The following is a 22,772-nucleotide window of genomic DNA, read 5'->3' as shown; positions in this document are numbered from 1 at the left end:
TTGCCCTACTGGCTATTTACCCAAAGAATACAAAAACGCTAATTCAAAGGGATACATGTACCCCTATATTTATTGCAGCATTATTTATAATAGCCAAATTATGGAAGCAGTCCATGGGTCTATCAATAGATGAATGGATAAAGAAGATGTGGTAAAAATGTATACGATGGAATATTGCTCAGCTATAAAAAAGAATGAAATCCTGCCATTTGGCACATCATGGGTAGAGCTAGAGTATATAATGCTAAGCAAAATAAGTCAGAGAAAGACAAATACCATGTGATTTCACTCATATGTGGAATTTAAGAAACCAAACAAATGAACAAAGGGAAAAAAAAGAGGGAGAGAAAGAAACCGAGAAACAGACTCTTAATTACAGAGAACAAACTGATGGTTACAAGAGAGGAGGTAGGTGGGGGGTTGGGTTAAATAGGTCATGGGGATTAAGGAGTACATTTGTTGTGATGAGCACTGGGTGATGTTTGGAAGTGTTGAATCACTATATTATATACCTGAAACTAATATAGCATTGTATGTTAACTAACTGGAATTAAAAACTTAAAAAAATAAATTAGATTCTATTCAAAAACATCAAAAAACAAACAAACAAAAAAATGTACTACATCTGGAATTCTTGGAAAAATATGATAACAATAGAAGGTATGAATGGCAGGTACTTACCCTGAAAAGACCTCTTGAAGGTTAGAAGCTTAGGAAAGGTCAAGCTTTGCAAAGATCTTTCAGGAAATGTGGTAAGAGTGTTGAGGTCTGAGCAAAGTAGAAAGGACTTGGGATAGTCCACATGGGTAATATGATAACAGTAGATTAAAGTAGAGGGATAAACAAATTGTTAAGTCACAGTGTCTATCTTAGATTGGTTGGAGTGAATTTGTAAGGCAGTCAACAGTTCATGGCATTGTACGGTAACTGGGCAGTCTGGAAGCAGGACTAGGATAAAAAGGTAAAAGTTTAATTAGGGACAGGGATTGACAAAGCAAGAACAGTGCACATTTAGAGAATGAGGAGTTCTAAATCTTATTATTATTGCAATTTGTCTTGTCTAGCTGAAGATGAATAATTTTTTTGGCCAATCTTAAGACATGAGATATTCCAAATATACAGAAAAAAAACCCAGAAAAAATATGTAATTTCTAATCATACTTAATAAATGTTAAAATTTCACATTTTTCCTTTAAATATTTTTCTCTTTTTTAAAACAGCTAAAACTATAGCTCCTATACTATCTCTCCCCTTTTTTCTCCCTTAAGATTTGAAGTTTGCAGTTCTTGTCATATCTGTTCAAATGGGTCAGTATGTATAATCTCAATGCCATTTTAAAGAAGGAAATTCTTTCACACACTCATTAGCAAGTAATAGATATAAAGAAAGGAGAAAAGAATTGGAATAATCTTTGAGGACAGCAACTAATGCCCGTTTTGTTGCAACGTATTGTGCCTGATTTCAGAGCAAGTATTAAAATGCTTTAATATCCATTTGGCTTAAAAGGCTAAGGGCAGAAAAACAAATGTACCCTTCTGTGGAGGAGTTACACTGGAAGGCAAAGGGAGTTGTTGTCTAGCATGAACTATAAGAGATAATTGTTCATTAGAGAGTGTGAAGTCTGTTGTAAGTACAATCACATTCATTAGCCAGTTCCCCGCTTCCTGTCTGTAATGGGCATTAAAAAATGTTCAATTAGAATGAATTCTGGCTTTAGCACTACAGATCCTTTTCTGGGTTTTTAATATTCTGGCCTTTGGTCTTTTTTCTTTTTGCATTTTCACTGACTAGGTGAAACCTCACAGCAAAATATAAATTATTTCTTAAGTACTATACTCCGAATGTATGACAAGTTCTCATAAAATATAAAGTATATATAGAAACCAAGCAAAAACACATTAAGCATGAAACATTTATATAAAAAGATACCTAAAATATATTTATACTGACTGGCAAATACAAAATTTTGTTAATAAGACTAAATAAAAGCCAGAAGTTTAGGACATCAACAAAATTACTAAGTTTATTGTGTTTTGGAGACATGTCTATCAACTTAACTCACATAAAAGTCACAGTATTTTGACAAAGATTCAGGTTGTATATCGCTAGGTGCAGGGTCACTGCCAGATTTAGTCTTAGGTAGGGTCAGCCCAGTTTAAACTACATGGTTTAGACTTGTTTTCTGGAGAAGCAAATACCCTAACCCTTCCTCTTGATTATGCCTGGTAGGTAGTTAAACCCCTCTAACAACAAGCAACCCAACCATATAAACAGGTGCACTGGAAAACAAAGTGAATATGTAACTGAGAATGTTTTGGGTGCAGGTAGGTGGGAATTGGTTACAAATGCACTTACAGTATTATGAAATGGAACTTCAAAATTCATTCATTTCAAACCATTTATATACTGAGAAGTACTTGTACCTGTTATTGTAGTACCCTAGAGAGGAGAGGCAAATATGTGAAAATTCTTACTCTTATAGTATTAATGCAGATTGATTAAGCCCTTCAAGATGATAAGGAGCTTCATTCTTGTGGTAGAATGGTGAGTTTGATTTTCTCGGTGATAGGCTGGATATTTTGGGGTATTACGTCATTGAGTGACCCGTAGAGCCTCTTGATAATTGCTTAGATAGAGAGGGTATAAGAAACTTACTTGACATATTGGAAGAGTTAGCAATTTTCATGGAGGTCAACCCTGGATGGGCTATATTGAAAAACAAATGCACGCTCTAGGAAATTTCCACAAGAGTGGCCTTTTGTCAGGGAAATTCCTACAGAAGCAGAGAGACATTTCTGGCAGCCGCAGAATCTAATATGCTAACATTGTGATATCATCTGTTCAAGAGGCAGGGAAGGAAAAGTTTCTCAACTTTAGTTTTTTCCTGGTATCTATAAGATTCAACTTTGAGAGTGTCCTTGGGCATATGATTTGTGATTAGGTGGATGCATGTGACACTGGATTTTTTTAGAATTTCTCATTCCTCCAAAATATGCCTGAAACAACCATACAGTGAGTGTGAGGAAAATCAGTAAAGTCAAGATCACTAGGCTTCATCTCCATTTAGGATTAAAATGGGAATTTCAGATGTAAACCATGCATATATACATAGACAAGCATATTTTCTGAAAGGTAGAGAATTATATGATGCTTGCATCATTCTATTCTCAAGGCATCTATTAAGGTCTTAATATGTGAGAGGCTTGGTTCTGAGCATTGGGAATATAAAGAAGAATAAACCATCATTCCTGTCCTCCACTGTAAGAGCAGTTACAACAAAGTGATTAATGCTACCATAGAGGAATAAACAAGATGCTGAGAAGGCATGGGAGAGGAAGCACTTAACTTTTCCTGCAGAGAATAGAAAAGGCTTCTCAAAGAGAGTTGCATTTGAGTAGATTCTTGAAGAATGAATTAGTCTTTTAGGCTAATAAGAGGGAATATTACAGGCTGAAAAGATAGCATTTAAGAAAAGGCAGAAAGTTCTGAAGCAGCCAGGAGACCAGGCTGTGTTGTAGATATAACTAATTTAATTTAATTTAATTTAATTTAATTTTAGTTTTATTTGAGTATAGTTGACATATAATGTTACAGTAGTTTCAGGTGTACAACATAGTGATTCAACAACTGTATATATCATGCTATGCTCACCACAAGTGTGGGCTACCATCTGTTGACATACAACACTATTAGAATACCATTAACTATATTTTGTATGCTGTGCCTTTTATTCTTGTGACTTATTCATTCCATAACTGGAGGCCTGTATCTGCCACTCCCCTTTACATTTTGTCCATCCCCTGATCCTGTTCCCTCTGGCAACCATCAGTATGTTCTCTGTATTTATAGGTCTGATTCTGCTTTTTGTTTGTTTATTCCTTTGTTTTGCTTTTTTAGATTCCACATCTAAGTGAAATCATATGGTATTTGTCTTTCTCTGTCTGACTTATATGAAAAAAGAACTCCCGTGCCCTGTTGGTACAAATGTAAATTGATACAGACACTGTGGGAAATAGTATGGGGGTTCCTCAAAAAATTAAAAATAGAAATACCATATGACCCAATAATTCCACTACTGGGTATTTACCCAAAGAAAACAAAAACACATATTTGAGAAGATACATGGACCCCTATGTTTATTGCAGCATTATTTACAATAGTGAAATTATGGTAGCAACCCAAGTGTCCATCAATAGATGAATGGATAAAGAAGATGTGGTGCATGCACACGCACACACACATGCACACATACACACATAGAGGAATACTATGCAGACAGAAAAAGGACAAGATCTTGCCATTTGTGACAACATGGATAGACCTAAAGGGTATTATGCTAGTGCAGATATAACTTTTAAAGGTAGACAGGAGGACAAATCCCAAAAAAGACTTGTATGCCCTACTATGGAATTTGGACTTCAACCTGCAGATGGTGGGGGCCTTAGAAGGTTTTGAGTTCAAAAAGATGGAGAATGGAGGGTGAAGGCAGTGGGTAATGCCAGATTCTGGGTGAATGGTTAGAAAGTGAGCACTGGATATTATATGCAACTGATAAATCTTTGAACGCTACATCAGAAACTAATGATTACTATATGTTGGCTAATTGAATTTAAATTAAAAAAAAGATAGTTAATGTCTTTTGATGAGAAATGATGTGGACTGGGACTGAGGTAGAGATGCAGCCTGGGATTAATCTCAGCTTTCTGACTTTGTGGATCATTGTATTAATAAAAAGAGAAGATCCAACTTTTGGGAAGAGAAAGGGTGGATTCAGTTTTGGACATCTAGAGTTTGAGAGTCTGTGGAACATCTGGGTGGAGATGATCATGAAGCAGTTGGTAAAGTAAGCATGAAGTTCAAGAAGGGATCCAGTTTGGAGATAATAGATTTTAGAGTCATTAATGTATAGAAGTTTTTTTGAGATTTGAATGTGAATAAGATTGCTCAGGACCCGGGGGGCGGAGCAAGATGGCGGAGGAGTAGGAGACCTGGATTTCGTCTCCTCTCAGGAATTCAGCTGGATAGGGATCAAACCATTCTGAACACCTACAAACTCAACAGGAGATCGAAGAAAAGAAGAGCAACAACTCTCTCATCAGAAAAGCGACCACTTTCTGGAAGGTAGGACGTGCGGAGAAGTGAATCCGAGGTGATATTTGGGAGGATAGACGGCGGGGGAGGGGCCTCCGTCAGCCGCTTCTGGCAACTGATAGAGCTGCGGAGCACAAAATCGGAACTTTTAGAAGTCTGCTCCGCTGAGGGACGTCACTCTGGTGGCTAAGCGGGGGGTGGAACCCTCCGGGACAGTGTGGTCTCAGGACCCTCGGGGTCACAGAAAGACCGGGGGTGCCTGAGTGTGGCAGAGCTCCCAGGTAACGGAGCAGGGAAGCCGGCTGCAGAGGCGGAGCCCAGGCACGGGCTCCCAGCTCGGGGTTGCCATTAACCATGATCCGCGGCACAGTCGGGCCACCACTCCTCCAGCAGGGACCCAACAAGCGGCAGATCCAGGGAGACTCACCTTCCTCCCCCGGGAGGAGCCACGCGGGAGTGCACCGCAGGGATCTGCTGGGTTTGGAGACTCCAGACGGGGTCGGGTGCCAGAGATAGAAACGCTGGGTCGCAGGCCGGGTGAGCACGGAGTGCGGCCGGAGACCAGGGAGACGGGAGTGACTGACGGCTTTTCTCTGGGGGCTCACTGAGGAGTGGGGCCCCGAGTTCTCGGCTTCTCCGGGGCGAAGATTGGGAGGCCGCCATTTTCACTCTCCGCCTCCAAAGCTGTACGGAAAGCTCGCGAGGAACAAAAGCCCCGGAGAGCAAACCCGAGCAGATTACTTAGCCAGGAGGGGGCAAGGACGGGGCAATTCCGCCTCCAGCAGAGACGTTTGGAAACCACGGCAACAGGCCCCTCCCCAGAAGATCAGCGAGAACAGCCAGCCAAGACCAAGTTTACCGATCAATGAGAACGGCAGAACTCCAGCGCTAGAGGACTACTGCACATAGAATTCATGGCTTTTTTACCATGATTCTTTAGTCTTTCAAAGTTAATTTTTTTTAACTGTCTTTTTTCTTTTTTTTTCTTTTTGACTTTTTCTTTTTCCCTTTTTCAACCAACATCTTATCAATCCCTTTTTTTAAAAAAAACATTTTTATTTTTCATTTTTAGAGTCATATTCTATCCCTTCATAGTAGTTACCCGTATTTTTGGCTTATATATATAAGTTGTTCTCTCTTTAAAATTTTGAGATAGTTTCTTCTAATAGATTAAAATATACCCTAAATCTCTAGTATATGGTGTTTTCTATTCCCCTGCCTGATCACATCCTCTCCCTTTTTTTTCTTTTTTTAAATCCTCTTCTTTCTTTTTTCAGACAACTTCTTATCAATTCCTTTTATAAATTTTTTTATAATTTCCATCTTTACAGTCATATTCCATCCCTTCATCATATCAACCCTTATTTTTGTACATATATAAGTTTTTCTTTCTTTAAAATTTTGGGAGGCACTTTCTTCTAAAAGACCAAAATACACCCCAAATCTAGTGTGTGGCACTGATCTATATACCAGCCTGATCATATTTGATCACATTCTGGTTTTGTTGTTGTTGTTGTTGTTGTTATTGTTTTGTTTATTTTTGTTTTTGTTTTTATCTTTATCTTTTTCTTTTTTTTCTTTTTCTTTTTCTTTTTTTTTCTTTTTCTTTTTCTTTTTTCTCTCTTTCCCTTTCTTTTCCCACTGCTTCAGGTCTTTTTTGATTTGTTTAGAGTATATTTTCTGGGGACATTGTTACTCTGCTAGCATTTTGTTCTCTCATTAATCTATTCTCTGCACAAAATGAAAAGATGGAAAAAATCACCTCAACAAAAAGAACAAGAGGTAGTACCGACTGCCAGGGACCTACTCAATATGGACATTAGTATGATGTCAGATCTAGAGTTCAGAATCATCACTTTAAAGATACTAGCTGGGCTTGAAAAAAATATGGAAGTTATTAGAGAAACCCTTTCTGGAGAAGTAAAAGAACTAAAATCCAACCAAGTAGAAATCAAAAAGGCTATTAATGAGGTGCAATAAAAAATGGGGGCGCTAACTGATAGAATAAATGAGGCAGAAGAGAGAATCAGTAATATAGAAGATGAAATGATGGAAAATAAGCTGAGAAAAAGAGATAAACAACTACTGGATCATGAGGGCAGAATTCGAGAGATAAGCGATACCATAAGACAAAACAACATTAGAATAATTGGGATCCCAGAAGAAGAAGAAAGAGAGAGAGGGGCAGAAGGTATAATGGAGCAAATTATAGCAGAAAACTTCCCTAATTTGGGAAAGGAAACAGGCATGAAAATCCAGGAAGCACAGAGAACCCCTCTCAAAGTCAATAAAAATAGGTCAACACCCCGACATCTAATAGTAAAACTTACGAGTCTCATAGACAAAGAGAAAATCCTGAAAGCAGCTCGGGAGAAGAGATATGTAACCTATAAGGGTAGAAACATTAGATTGGCAACAGACCTATCCACCGAGACCTGGCAGGCCAGAAAGGACTGGCAGGATATATTCAGAGCACTAAATGAGAAAAATATGCAGCCAAGAATACTATATCCAGCTAGGCTGTCATTGAAAATTGAAGGAGAGATAAAAAGCTTCCAGGACAAACAAAAACTAAAGGAATTTGCAAACACAAAACCATCCCTACAGGAACTCTTGAAAGGGGTCCTCTAAGCAAAGAGAGAGCCTAAAAGCAACATAGACCAGAAAGGAACACAGACAATATACGGTAACAGTCGCCTTACAGGCAATACAATGGCACTAAATTCCTATCTTTCAATAGTTACCCTGAATGTAAATGGGCTCAATGCCCCAATCAAAAGACACAGGCTATCAGACTGGATTAAAAAACAAGACCCATCGATATGCTGTCTGCAAGAGACTTATTTTAGAACCAAAGACACCCCCAGATTGAAAGTGAGGGGATGGAAAACCATTTACCATGCGAATGGACACCAAAAGAAAGCTGGGGTGGCAATCCTTATATCAGACAAATTAGATTTTAAACTGAAGACTGTAATAAGAGATGAGGAAGGACACTATATCCTACTTAAAGGATCTATCCAACAAGAAGATCTAACAATTGTAAATATCTATGCCCCTAACATGGGAGCAGCCAATTATATAAGGCAATTAATAACAAAAGCAAAGAAACACATCCACAACAATACAATAATAGTGGGGGACTTTAACACCCCCCTCACTGAAATGGACAGATCGTCTAAGCAAAAGATCAACAAGGAAATAAAGACTTTAAATGACACACTGGACCAAATGGACTTCACAGACATATTCAGAACATTCCACCCCAAAGCAACGGAATACACATTCTTCTCTAGTGCCCATGGAACATTCTCCAGAATAGATCACATCCTAGGTCATAAATCAGGTCTCAACCGGTACCAAAAGATTGGAATCATTCCCTGACTATTTTCAGACCACAATGCTTTGAAACTAGAACTCAATCACAAGAGGAAAGTCGGAAACAACTCAAATACATGGAGGCTAAAGAGCATCCTACTGAAGAATGAATGGGTCAACCAGGAAATGAAAGAAGAATTAAAAAAATACATGGAAGCCAATGAAAATTAAAACACAACTATTCAAAATCTTTGGGATGCAGCAAAGGCAGTCCTAAGAGGAAAGTATATAGCAATACAAGCCTTTCTCAAGAAGGAAGAAAGGTCTCAAGTACACAACTTAACCCTACACCTAAAGGAGCTGGAGAAAGAACAGCAAATAAAGCCTAAACCCAGCAGGAGAAGAGAAATCATAAAGATCAGAGCAGAAATCAATGAAATAGAAACTAAAAGAACAGTAGAACAGATCAAAGAAACTAGGAGCTGGTTCTTTGAGAGAATTAACAAGATTGATAAACCACTGGCCAGACTTATCAAAAAGAGAAGAGAAATGACCCAAATCAACAAAATCATGAATGAAAGAGGAGAGATCACAACCAACACCAAAGAAATACAAACAATTATAAGAACCTATTATGAGCAACTCTATGCCAGCAAATTAGATAACCTGGAAGAGATGGATGCATTCCTAGAGATGTATCAACTACCAAAACTGAACCAGGATGAAATAGAAAACCTGAACAGACCTATAACCACTAAGGAAATTGAAGCAGTCATCAAAAATCTCCCAACAAACAAAAGCCCAGGGCCAGATGGCTTCCCAGGGGAATTCTACCAAACATTTCAAGAATTAATACCTATTCTTCTGAAACTGTTCCAAAAAATAGAAATGGAAGGAAAACTTCCAAACTCATTTTATGAGGCCAGCATTACCTTGATCCCAAAACCAGACAAAGACCCCATCAAAAAGGAGAATTACAGACCAATATCCCTGATGAACATAGATGCAAAAATTCTCACCAAAATACTAGCCAATAGGATCCAACAGTACATTAAAAGGATTATTCACCATGACCAAGTGGGATTTATCCCTGGGCTGCAAGGTTGGTTCAACATCCGCAAATCAATCAATGTGATACATTAACAAAAGAAAGAACAAGAATCATATGATCCTCTCAATAGATGCAGAAAAAGCTTTTGACAAAGTACAGCATCCTTTCTTGATCAAAACGCTTCAGAGTATAGGCATAGAGGGTACATACCTCAATATCATAAAAGCCATCTATGAAAAACCCACAGCGAATATCATTCTCAATGGGGAAAAACTGAGAGCTTTCTCTCTAAGGTCAGGAACGCAGCAGGGATGTCCACTATCACCACTGCTATTCAACATAGTATTGGAAGTCCTAGCCACAGCAATCAGACAACAAAAAGAAATCAAAGGCATCCAAATTGGCAAAGAAGAAGTCAAACTCTCACTCTTTGCAGATGATATGATACCTTATGTGGAAAACCCAAAAGACTCCACCCCAAAACTGCTAGAACTCATACAGGAATTCAGTCAAGTGGCAGGATATAAAATCAATGCACAGAAGTCAGTGGCATTCCTATACACCAACAACAAGACAGAAGAAAGAGAAATTAAGGAGTCGATCCCATTTACAATTGCACCCAAAACCATAAGATACCTAGGAATAAATCTAACCAAAGAGACAAAGGATCTGTACTCAGAAAACTATAAAATACTCATGAAAGAAATTGAGGAAGACACAAAGAAATGGAAAAACGTTCCATGCTCATGGATTGGAAGAACAAATATTGTGAAGATGTCAATGCTACCTAGAGCAATCTACACATTCAATGCAATCCCCATCAAAATACCATCCACTTTTTTCAAAGAAATGGAACAAATAATCCTAAAATTTGTATGGAACGAGAAAAGACCCTGCATAGCCAGAGGAATGTTGAAGAAGAAAAACAAAGTCGGCGGCATCACAATTCCGGACTTCCAGCTCTATTACAAAGCTGTCATCATCAAGACAGCATGGAACTGGCACAAAAACAGACACATAGATCAATGAAACAGAATAGAGAGCCCAGAAATGGACCCTCAACTCTATGGTCAACTCATCTTTGACAAAGCAGGAAAGAATTTCCAATGGAAAAAAGACAGTCTCTTCAACAAATGGTGTTGGGAAAATTGGATAGCCACATGCAGAAGAATGAAACTGGACCATTTCCTTACACCACACACAAAAATAGACTCCAAATGGTTGAAAGACCTCAATGTGAGACAGGAGTCCATCAAAATCCTAGAGGAGAACACAGGCAGCAACCTCTTTGACCTCAGCCGAAGCAAATTCTTCCTAGAAACATCGCCAAAGGCAAGGGAAGCAAGGGCAAAAATGAACTATTGGGACTTCATCAAGATAAAAAGCTTTTGCACAGCAAAGGAAACAGTCAACAAAACCAAAAGACAACCGACAGAATGGGAGAAGATATTTGCAAATGACATATCAGATAAAGGGCTAGTATCCAAAATCTATAAAGAACTCATCAAACTCAACACCCAAAGAACAAAGAATCCGATCAAGAAATGGGCAGAAGACATGAACAGACATTTTTCCAAAGAAGACATCGAAATGGCCAACAGACACATGAAAGAATGCTCGACATCACTCGGCCTCAGGGAAATCCAAATCAAAACCTCAGTGAGATACCACCTCACACCAGTCAGAATGGCTAAAATTAACAAGTCAGGAAACGACAGATGTTGGCGGGGATGCGGAGAAAGGGGAACCCTCCTACGCTGTTGGTGGGAATGCAAGCTGGTGCAGCCACTCTGAAAAACTGTATGGAGGTTCCTCAAAAAGTTGAAAATAGAGCTACCATATGATCCAGCAATTGCACTACTGGGTATTTACCCCAAAGATACAAAAGTAGGGAAGGGGTACGTGCACCCCGATGTTTATAGCAGCAGTGTCCACAATAGCCAAACTGTGGAAAGAACCAAGATGTCCATCGACAGATGAATGGATCAAGAAGAGGTGGTATATATATATAATGGAATATTATGCAGCCATCAAAAGGAATGAGATTTTGTCATTTGCAACGATGTGGGTGGAACTGGAGGGTATTATGTTGAGTGAAATAAGTCAAACAGAGACAGACATGTATCATATGATCTCACTGATATGAGGAATTCTTAATTGCAGGAAACAAACTGAGGGTTGCTGGAGTGGGGGGTGGGGTGGGAGGGATGGAGTGACTGGGTGATAGACACTGGGGAGGGTATGTGCTCTGGTAAGCGCTGTGAATTGTGCAAGACTGTTGAATCTCAGATCTGTACCTCTGAAACAAATAATACAATATATGTTAAGAAAAAAAAAGAAGAAGAAGAAGGTAGTGGGAGGGGAAGAATGAAGCGGGGGAAATCGGAGGGGTAGACGAGCCATGAGAGACGATGGACTCTGAAAAACAAACAGGGTTCTAGAGGGGAAGAGGGTGGGAGGATGGGTTAGCCTGGTGATGGGTATTAAATAGGGCACATTCTGCATGGAGCACTGGGTGTTATGAACAAACAATGAATCATGGAACACTTCATCTAAAACTAATGATGTAATGTATGGGGATTAACATAAGAATAAAAAAAAAAAAAGATTGCTCAGGACCCATGTGTCAAATCAGAGAAGAGGACAAAGGACAGCCCAGGGACTCCTACCAATTAAGGAGAGGAGTCAGTAGACAGAGCTGAGAAGGAATTATGGGAATAGTAAAAAAAAATTTTGGAGGAACTGTTTTCAGGGGAAAAAGGGTGTGGATAATTCTAAGAAGGAGGTATTGGTTAACAGTATCAAATGCTGTTGAGTGATAAAGCTTGAAAATGACACTGAGTTAGGCCATTAAAGGCAAGAGAACAAGAATAGTTTCATTAGAATGGTAAAAGAATAAGGTAACAGAGGGTTGAGGATTGAATAGCAAGTGTGGAAGTAAAGCCTTCAAAGGCTTATGGTATTAATCTTCCCCTGAATGCAAGAAAAAAGAAGTATTTGTAGTTTGAGGGTGCTGAAGGGTCTCAGAATTATACTTTTAAAAATAATAGAAGAAAGTTGATATTGAGGAGAGTTAAAGAACCTGGTGTGGTGGCTAATGAACTAGGTTTAAAAAAAACCCAGCTTTTTTTGCTTCTATTTTGGGTGTTGATATAAGGGTGTTTTAAAACTAGCTGTGACTTTGAAATGTCTAAACCTGCCTAGAAGTGCCCTGAGAAACACTTGAGACAAAGGACAGTTTAGGAAAGAAGCCGCATTGCTGCTGCATGCAGAGTGTGGCTAGATGTCTAAGATGATGAAGTTTAAATAATGGCAGAGAAAGTCAAGAACCTTTCAGCATCTTTGCTGACTCCAAGAAGCAAAAACAACATGCCCTTTGGCAAATACATTTTCCCTTTTGAAATTCTGTCAAATAAATTCAGAGGGACATGAAAAAAAATGGAAATATATCTTGTAACATGTGCTGATATGGTTGCACAGCCCTTATTTCATAGATTGTACATGATGAATTTCAACACTGTATCTGATTTCTCCGTCATGTACATTGTGTAGAAGAGCTTTAGAGGTACAACTTTATATTCATTCTGGAGAACTTGAGAAGGCATTGCAACAAAATGAGACTATAGGTACTATATAAACAAGAAGAAATCTTTCCCTCAAAAATGAAGGTGCTCCATAATAATATTCAAGGAAAATTGCATCCTTCGAGGCATTTTATACATTCATTCTTGCCGATGACAAGAAATGCACCCTAGGTTTAGCATTTCATTTGGGGTATCACAGCCTTAGCTAGCTTTGAATGGGCTTATTTTTCAAGAACTGAAATAGTAGCTCATCATATATTTCTTGGCTTCTGAAATGATTGGTATTCCTCTCCTATTTAGCAGCTGTTAGAGGGTTTTTTATTTAACCAGTAAAGAGTTCCTATAAATAGAAGTATTGTCCTGGATGTATTAAAAACACACATTTCAGGCTTTTCCTTCTTAACTTGAAGTAGTAGATAAAAATCCCAAAGTGAAAATGACAAGATAATGTTGTGACATTGACTCACAAAGGCATAAGGTATCTATAGATGGCCCTGTGTGTCAGCTCCCAAGGCAAACACTGCAACTGTCATACCTAACATGCAAGAGCTAAGTAACTTTGGTTAAAACCTTGATTCACTGCAATGCTTATGGAATCAGGTGTTCTGGGTAACTAATTCTTTAGTTATTAGATTATTAAATAGACTACCCCTCTTATTTGAATTTTTGTTGCCACAGAGTTTTAGAAATGTGTTGCCATATTGTATCAATTTAGTGGTTTTCCTATTGGTGTAAAAGCTGAACTTGATTGTGTATTCTATTCCTGTTGAAGGTGGGGAAGGTAGTTCTTTTCTTGATATTTTCCTTGAGGTTTGTGCATAGGAGAGAGATTGTAGTTGATGGTTGCTGGCTATTTCCTGTTCTAGATCTTGTGATTAGTCTGTTTATTTTTTAAAATTTTTTATTTTTTTGAGAGAGAGCGTGTGAGCAGGGGTGGGGGAGCGCAGAGGGAGAGGGAGAGGGGGAGAGAGAATCATAAGTGTGTGGAGCCTGGGGCGCCTGGGTGGCTCAGTTGGTTAAGCGACTGCCTTCGGCTCAGATCGTGATCCTGGAGTCCCTGGATCGAGTCCCGCATCGGGCTCCCTGCTCTGCAGGGAGTCTGCTTCTCCCTCTGATCCTCCCCCCTCTCATGTGCTCTCTCTCATTCTCTCTCTCTCAAATAAATAAATAAAATCTTTAAAAAAAAAAAAGTGTGTGGAGCCTGACTCAGGGCTTGATCTCATAACCCTGAGATCATGACCTGAACCAAAATCAAGTGTTGTCAGTTACCCGACTGAGCCACGTAGGCACCCCTAATCTGTTTAATATGTTCTCAGACATCCTTCCTCCAGCACCCTGTCAAGTTTATATAATATGTTTTTTTATTCTCAAACTATTTTTTAATCCTCAGGTATTTGATATGGGTTGAGTACTGAAGCTGCTAAAATGATACAGAATTTGTAATTTATAATTTAATGAGAGAAAAGAGACTTTTACTGCTGGAGAGCTAACTGCCTGGGTGAATCCTGGCTCTGCTGCTTGCTAGCTGTAGGACCTAAATGTATTTGTATCTCAGTTTTACCCCCTGTAAAATGAAGATAACATTCATACCTACCTCATAGGGTTGCTCATCATATCCCTTCAGTGCCAGGCACGTGTTAGCTGTGATTGTTACTACCCTTTAATCTTCTTATTCATAGGTAGGCCCCAGAGTGTACCTCTAACCCCTGTGCAGTTGGAGATGTCTCAGTCAGTTTGGGCTGCTGTAGGAGAATACCACAGAACTGGCTAGCTTTAATAACAGAAGTTTATTTCTCAAAATGGAGGGTGGAGGTCCAAGATCAGGGTGTCAGCATGGCCTAGTAAAGATCCTCTTCTTGGTTTGCCTCTTTCTTGCTGTGTCCTCACATGGTGGAGAGAAAGAGAGGGCTCTAGCCTCTTCTTCTTTCTATTAGGACATCAATACCCACCCTGGAGCTCTACCCTTTGACCTCATCTAAACCCAATTACCTCCCAAAGACCAAACCTTCTAACACTATCACATAGGGGTTGGGTTTTATTTTGCATATAATGTTTGGGTTCATAGCAGGAAAGGATGGAGATTTCCCTTGGAGAGCATAATCCTCAGTCCCCAGAACTTAGAAAGAGCTATCCATTGTAAATTTGGTGCTGCATGGCCTTTTATGTATGGATATTCTTGGATTGGGTTTGTGTGTTCTATTGTAAGAGATTGTGTGCTTCGAGTAAATAAATAAAAGAAGAAAAAAGAAAGAAGTCCACAAAAGCATCCTGATATAGGTTGTATGTTGTAATTTGCTTCTATGTAGTCTTAACATTTAGAAAACAATTTCTGGGTACTAAATTATGGTAAATTGAGGGTTTCAATGGATTAATCAAGGTTTTCTAAATATGCTTCGATAGAAGACAATGAGTAATTACATGAATTACAAAACATAAAAGTAAACCAAAATATAATGAGAAAAGGCAATTTATCAGTGCTCTCCCCATGCTTCTGTGTATAGATTGGTATATGCAGAGAATAGCAGTCCGATTAGCTTTCCCCCCCTCCAAAGGTAGGCAGCAACTGGAGGATTCTTTTGGTCATTTTATTCATTTTGTGTTAAAACTATAGCACTTCTAATTTATAGACATCTTGTGAATGTCAAGGAAGTGTCACCTAAATCATTGAAATACAGTGAAATTCATACATTATGTTTAAGTAACAGGTTGCCCTGGGCTCCAAGGGATGCAAGCTTAAATAGAACTGGGATTTTGACTGTTCAATTTCAGCACTTTAAAGACACAGAATAATCAAGGTGAATTTCTTAAAGGAAGCAACTCTGAGGATACAAAGGTAACTGTGAAGTATTTCTGGATAAGCCATTAAGTGGCAGATTGGCATATGGCTGCATTTCAGATCCCAATTTGGTTTAATGTGAATCACTTTTTTCCCTTTAAATTGAAGCCCAAATCCTATAATGGAGATACTTAAATGAACCCTCTGGGTCACTTAGGCATCTTTTTCAGCATCCCTCTGAGAAATTCAATAGTCTGTTACAAAAATTGAGTTTTCTATGTTTCTGTCATGCCTGAGGAAAAATTTGATTATCCTCCAGATTTTTCCAAATCCTTTAACTAAATTGGATTATTTGCTGATTTACCCTTTACTTCCCAGTGCCATAGCAGTGTTTCAGTTACAAACTTTGTAGTATAAGCTGACAAGATTATAAGATGTTTATCTTCCTAGGGCAGCAGCATGGTAAGCTTTGCCATTAGTCTTATATGGATCCACATTGGAATCCAGCTTTGATTGCCTGTGAATTGGGTGACCTTATGCAAATGACATGATTTCTATTGGTTTTAGTCCCTTTGTAAGTATAGCGGGGATACTAAAGATAACCTTGCATGGTGTTTGGTCAAATGAGTAGAGATAATGCATGCGGAAATACTGGGTTCTGAGTACGCTCTCAGTAAATGTAAATCTCCTACCTCCCCATTTCCCAAACCATGTTTTATTTATTGAGGAGACATACGACCAAGGCTGTGTTTAGATCCAGGATCTTTTATGATGGGAGTCCAAAATAATGCATCCTAAATCAATCTGTCTTGGTCAGAGTTCAACCAGAGATGTAGACTAGTAGGAGATATACATAAAAGAGATTTATCACAAGAAATTGGCTTGTGCAGTGTTTTAGCTGGCATAGCCAAATCTGAAATTCATAGGGCAGGCTGTCAAGAAGGGCAGGGGCTGAGGCTGCTGTCCATAAGTAAAATTTATTCTTCTTCAGGGAAGCCTCAGCTCTACTGTGAAGGCCTTTAAACTGATGCTGTCAAGTCCACTCAAATTATCTGGAATAATCTCCCTCACTTAAAGCCAACTGCTTATGGACTTTAATCACATCTATAAGTACTTTTGCAGAAACATCTACATTAGTGTTTTGTTGAATACCTGGAGACCATAGTCTGACTGACATACCAAGAAGACCATCATACCATCCCTCTGGTCTCTCTGGATTCTTTTGTTCATAGAAAGTAGGAGCTTTTAAAGAAATTACTTTTATTATAGTAAAATATGAGGCTCAGTATTTTTTAAACCAAATGGCAGAAGAATCATAAGGAAAAATTTGTGGTTTCATTAGCTGAAGTCAAATGTGAAGATCTATCAGATAAATGTTTTCTGCATACTATCAGAAATTATCTAATTTTTTCTTGTTTATGGATTTATAGTTGGTCTCTTCCACTAAGATGCTCTAAGCTCCATGAGGATAGGGGTTTGTTGTGTTCACTTCTAAATCCCCAACATCTTGAAAGCACTTTGTGTAACACAGATACTCAATAAATATTAATGGGAAAAGTCAATAAATGACTTCTTCCAGAGAAGAGTTGAGTTACATTTCCTTGTCTGAATAAAGAGTTTTCTGTTATGTTTACTTGATTCACTTTTGACTTGAGCTGTATATTGCACCAAGGCTTATGGCTAAGAGTAGACTGGGGAATGAAATCCGATCTGCTCTTTGCTCACCAAGCCAGGTGCCTCAGTTTGGGCTGTGTCAGGAAAAAGAAGTGCTTTTTCTTCCAATAAAGGGGCCTTATACACACATCCAGCTGTGTTCCTGGAGTGGAGGGTGGGGAGTGTGCCACCCTGTAGTTCTCATATAGGTCAGGGTTAACCTGTCATTCTTCCATTATAACTTCCTATTGCATATGGAGATCTGTGATGACAATAAGCAAAAGGACTAAAATGCCCCACCTGTTCTTCTTGGGAGGCAACTTCCTTTACAAGATCATGATCTTGCCTCTTCTCCATAGGGAACAAACCCTGGTATTAAGGCAGTTAAAGATCAGAATAACAATCTATTGGTGACTTTAAGATTTAGTACTTATTGCTCTATCACCAACATTTTCTGAGAAAAATACACATACTCTTTACAAATGTATGAATTATTTGATACATAAAAATTTTGTATGACATGCATGTAACTTATGAAGTAGAACCATACAAATACTCATGAATCCACAAAGAGGAAATAGAACATTACTAATGCTGTTGAAAATTCTGTTCTGTTCCACATTCTCCCTCATCACCCTGCCTCCCTCCAGAAATTACCAGTGTCCTGAATTTTGCATTTATCATTTGCTTGGTATTCTTTACAGTTCTACCAGATATGTATGAGCCTCTAAACAATATGTTATTTCATTTGCTTCTTTTTAACTTTACATCAGTGGTATCATAATATATATAATTTTTCACTAATCTGCTTTCCTTATTTAATATGCTTTTAAGAACCATCCAGTGTTTTTATATAACCATAATTCATATACTTTATTCCCAAGGAATATTTCAGTGTATAAGTTATACCACAGTTCATTATCCATTCTCCTGTCAGCAGACATTTTCACCCTTCTTTTCTCCTATGCGAATGGTGTTACTATGAATATTCTTGTACACATCTCCTAAAGAATATACATGGGAAAATGTGCTGCAGAGGTTTTCTAATTGAAACCCTTCATTTATGGACAAATAAACTGAGGCCCAGATGCTTCAGGCAGTTGGTAATAAGATTACAGGTGTGATCCCTAACTTTCATGTTGTCTTCATTCTGTGCCACCTCCATATGAATATGCTGAAACTTATTTTCAAGAAGAAAGTTTAGCTTTATTTTTTATTTTTTTAAATTTTATTTTATTATGTTATGTTGGTCACCATACAATACATCATTAGCTTTTGATGTAGTGATCCATGATTCATTGGTTAGTATTTGGCTTGTGTAGTTACTAAGGTTTTTCTGTTTCTGTTTGTTTTTTTGGTAACTTCAGGAGGAAAGGAAGCAGACTCTTCTCCTGTGCCTGTGAGAAGGAGGAAAGTGTTAATCAGGGAGCTGGCCCGGGTTAGGGAGCAACTCTGGGACTCTTGGTAAGGCCAACTGTCTCCCTTCCCCATTTATGAACTTTTTAATATTTTTTTATTTATTTTATTTTATTTTATTTTATTTATTTTATTTTTTATTTTATTTTATTTTATTTTATTTTATTTTATTTTATTTTATTTTATTTTATTTTAATTTATTCATTTATCAGAGAGAGATTGAGAGAAAGAGTGCACAAGCAGGGGGAGCGGCAGGCAGAGGGAGAGGGAGAAGCAGACTCCTTGCTGAGCAGGGAACCTGACTCGGGGCTTGATCCCAGGATTCTGGGATCATGACCTGAGCTGAAGGCAGCCACTTAACCAACTGAGCCACCCAGGCGCCCTTTATAAACTTTTTCTTTAAGTATATATAACATGCATACAGAAAAGTGTACATATCATGCATATATAACTTGATGAATTTGTGCGAAGTGAACACACTCATGTAACCAGCACACAGGTCCAGGCAGAGAATGTAATCAACACCCCAGGAGCCCCCACCCCCCCTTTCCCTCCCAGTCACTACTTGTACTGCTCCTCTCCCTCTTCCCCCATCCTTTCTCCCATCCCCTGGGGAAGACCCTTTGAATATCCTGACATGTTGAAGTGATGGTTCTATGGTACTGTGGATATAATATTGCTCATGGAGGTATAAGATTAGAGTTAAATCCTAGCTCTAATATTTGTTCATCATATGACTTTGGGTCCCTCTAATTCTCTGGTTCTCAAATGCTTTATCTATAACATGGAGATAATAAGGAATTTTTGGTTTGACAAGAAATTTAAATGAACTAAGAGAAGTGGAATTTTCTAATAAAGATCCTGGCACAGAGTAGGTACTCAGTAAATGTTGGATCCTGAGAGCTGAGTGTCTCTTTGTGAGTTGGAGGTTATGAACGCATGGAACATCATTTCTAGATTGTACAGTCTTTTGACATTAACACATGAACGTGTTCTCCTGCCTCTGTTGCCACAGTCCTTTTTCTCAGGCATTTTTCTATTCTAGGGATAAGATTTCCCAAGACATCCTTCATCCTGAATGAAGTGAAACTGGAGTTCCAATATGTAGTCTAGTCTCAGCTTACAAGTCCTGGTTTTCTGGCCTCATTATTAGTTGGATATGAGCTTTGATAAAATTCTTATTATGGAGTTGAAGAAAGTAGCAGTGTACATCAATGGCTTCTCTCATATTTATGGTCTAGACTTGAAGCTTGTTTTAAGTTACACTTGACACCTTTGGAATGCAATGCCACTCTCTGAATAACTCCAATTTTGGGCTCTGCTTTTCAGTACTGAATGAAGGTCAATATTTCTGCCTTTATTAAGTGCTAATGGTAGATGCTCACTGGGGAATAAATATAATGTCCTTAACTTTTGGAATTGTATATAGGTAATAAAGTCTACATACTTTCTCATCCTCTTATTTGGAATAATGAACTATTTATTTTGTATATTCTTGTCATACAGTTTTTATCTTTTCCCTTATTTACTGAAATCATTAGAGTGGCTAGACGTGCACTAAATGCATATTTTATATATTTCTATTTTCTGGAGAAGAGGAGGAAACTTTTTTTTCCTACTGCCATGGTTTTATTTTCTATGCAGTATAAGCACATTTTAATTTTATCATGAATTTCAGTGCCCATTAATTTGAGGCAACAGACCATATTTGTGATTTTAAATGAGGCTGTGAAAATTTCATCAGTTTGCATAGTTTCACCTGTAAATAAAAATGAGGGCAGTAGTAATAAAGTATAAAAAATGTGAATGGAGAGGGAAAGGTGAAACTTGTATTTATTGTTTGTATACTGTGTATGTGTGTATTATTGTATTTTTACCTATGCTATTTCATTTAATGTCACCATGCCAAAGTAAGGCACAATAAAAATCAAGCATCTATTTCATGGCATCAAGGTGATAATGGTACCTTTCAATTAGGAATCTTTTTTTTCAGAGTTAAAAACAAAAATTTAATATTTAGACCACAAGTTTACCATTATAATTTGAGTCAGTGCATCGAGTGGAAGTTCACAAAATGGGTTCCCAGAGGAAGAGTTATCTGATGAAGAAGATGGATTCTTTTCCCATGTCCTAACCACCTTGGCTCCTGGGGAGATGCCCACCCTCCCCAAAGAGTACTAAGTCAGCTCAAAGGCAAAAGTCTTTTTTATCTGATATGGAATTAGAAGACCCTTGTAACTGATGTTACAAGGTGTTCCTTTGTTTCCTGGGAACTAGGTCCACCTCACGTGGATATTACTACTATTAACATCCAATGGGGGGCGCCTGGGTGGCTCAATTGGTTAAGCTACTGCCTTCGGCTCAGGTCATGATCCTGGAGTCCCGGGATGGAGTCCCGCATCAGGCTCCCTGCTCAGCAGGGAGTCTGCTTCTCCTTCTGACCCTCCCCCCTCTCATGCTCTCTCTCTATCTCATTCTCTCTCTCAAATAAATAAATAAATAAAATCTTGGAAAAAAAAAAAAAAAACATCCAATGGGTTCTGTGAGAGGTTAAAACAAAGATGTCTCATGCTTTGCCCTGAAGGTACTCCAGGGAGGAATCCAGACTGCTGGGTTACCACCACTTAGGCTTCTTCTATCTCAGTGGTAGTCATGAGTGGTTGCAGAGGAAGAGGCCAGTTTGACAATCAGTCTTGCAGTCTGAGGTTCTCCCCCAAGTACATTATTGGTAACTCTTCTGTCTCTTTTTTATTATTAATTTAAAACTAATTCCAGTATAGTTAACATAGAGTATTATATTAGTTTCAGGTGTACAATACAGTGATTCAACAATTAGTATACATCACTCAGTGCTCATCATGATAAGTGTACTCTTTAATCTCCATTTCACCTATCCTGTCACCCACCTCCCCTCTGGTAACCATCAGTTTGTTCTCTATAGTTGAGTCTTTTTCTCTGTCTCTCTCACTCTTTCTTTTTATCCTTCACTCATGCGTTTTGTTTCTTAAATTCCACATATGAGTGAAATCATATGATATTTGTCTTTCTCTGACTTATTTTACTTGCATTATACCCTCTAGATCCATCCATGTTGTTGCACATGGCAGGATTTCTTTTTTATGGTTGAATAATATTCCATTTCTATCTATCTCTCTATCTATCTATCTATCTATCTATCTATCTATCTATCTATCTATCATCTATCTATCTATCATCTATCTATCTATCACCTATCTCACATCTTTATCCATTCATCAGTCGATGAACACTTGGACTTCTTCCATATTTTGGCTATTGTAAATAATGCTGCAATAAACATGGGGTGCCTGTATCCCTTTGACTTAGTGTTTTCATTCTTTGGGTAAATACTGCAGTAGTGCAATTACTGGATCATAGGGTAGTTCCATTTTTTTTTTTAAGATTTTATTTATTTATTCATGAGAGACAGAGACAGAGAGAGAGAGGCAGAGAGAGAAGCAGGCTCCCAAGGAGCAGGAAGCCCGATGCGGGACTCGATCCCAGGACCCTGAGATCATGACCTGAGCTGAAGGCAGACACTTAACCATCTGAGCCACCCAGGCGCCCCAGGGTAGTTCCATTTTTAACTTTCTGAGGAAGCTTCATACTGGTTTCCATAATAGTTGTACCAGTTTGCACTTTCACCAACAGTGCACAAGGGTTCTTGTTTCTCCACATCTTCTCCAACACCTTTTCTTTCTTTTCTTTCTTTCTTTCTTTTCTTTCTTTCTCTTTCCTTCTTTTCTTTCTTTCTTTCTCTTTCTTTCTTTCTTTCTTTCTTTCTTTCTTTCTTTCTCTCTCTCTCTCTCTCTCTCTTTCTTTCTTTCTTTCTTTCTTTCTTTCTTTCTTTCTTTCTTTCTTTCTT

The 22,772-nt window shown here is 38.3% G+C and overlaps 1 long non-coding RNA gene across 1 annotated transcript in view; it reads left to right on the top strand.

The window, feature by feature from the left end:
• The window catches only part of LOC118002109, a 252,811-nt gene that overhangs the window by 59,005 nt on the left and 171,034 nt on the right, over positions 1 to 22,772 (top strand). The window contains exon 2 of the long non-coding RNA XR_004676941.1: positions 18,841 to 18,937. This is a non-coding gene — a long non-coding RNA (uncharacterized LOC118002109). The remainder of the gene's footprint in view (positions 1 to 18,840; positions 18,938 to 22,772) is intronic.

This window comes from Mirounga leonina, unplaced genomic scaffold (assembly GCF_011800145.1).
Source record: "Mirounga leonina isolate KUSES-001 unplaced genomic scaffold, KU_Mleo_1.0 Mir_82, whole genome shotgun sequence".
In the NCBI taxonomy this organism is placed as follows: domain Eukaryota; kingdom Metazoa; phylum Chordata; class Mammalia; order Carnivora; family Phocidae; genus Mirounga; species Mirounga leonina.
The sequence above is the reverse complement of the archived record's forward strand: the minus strand, read 5'-3'. Positions and strand labels throughout refer to the sequence as shown.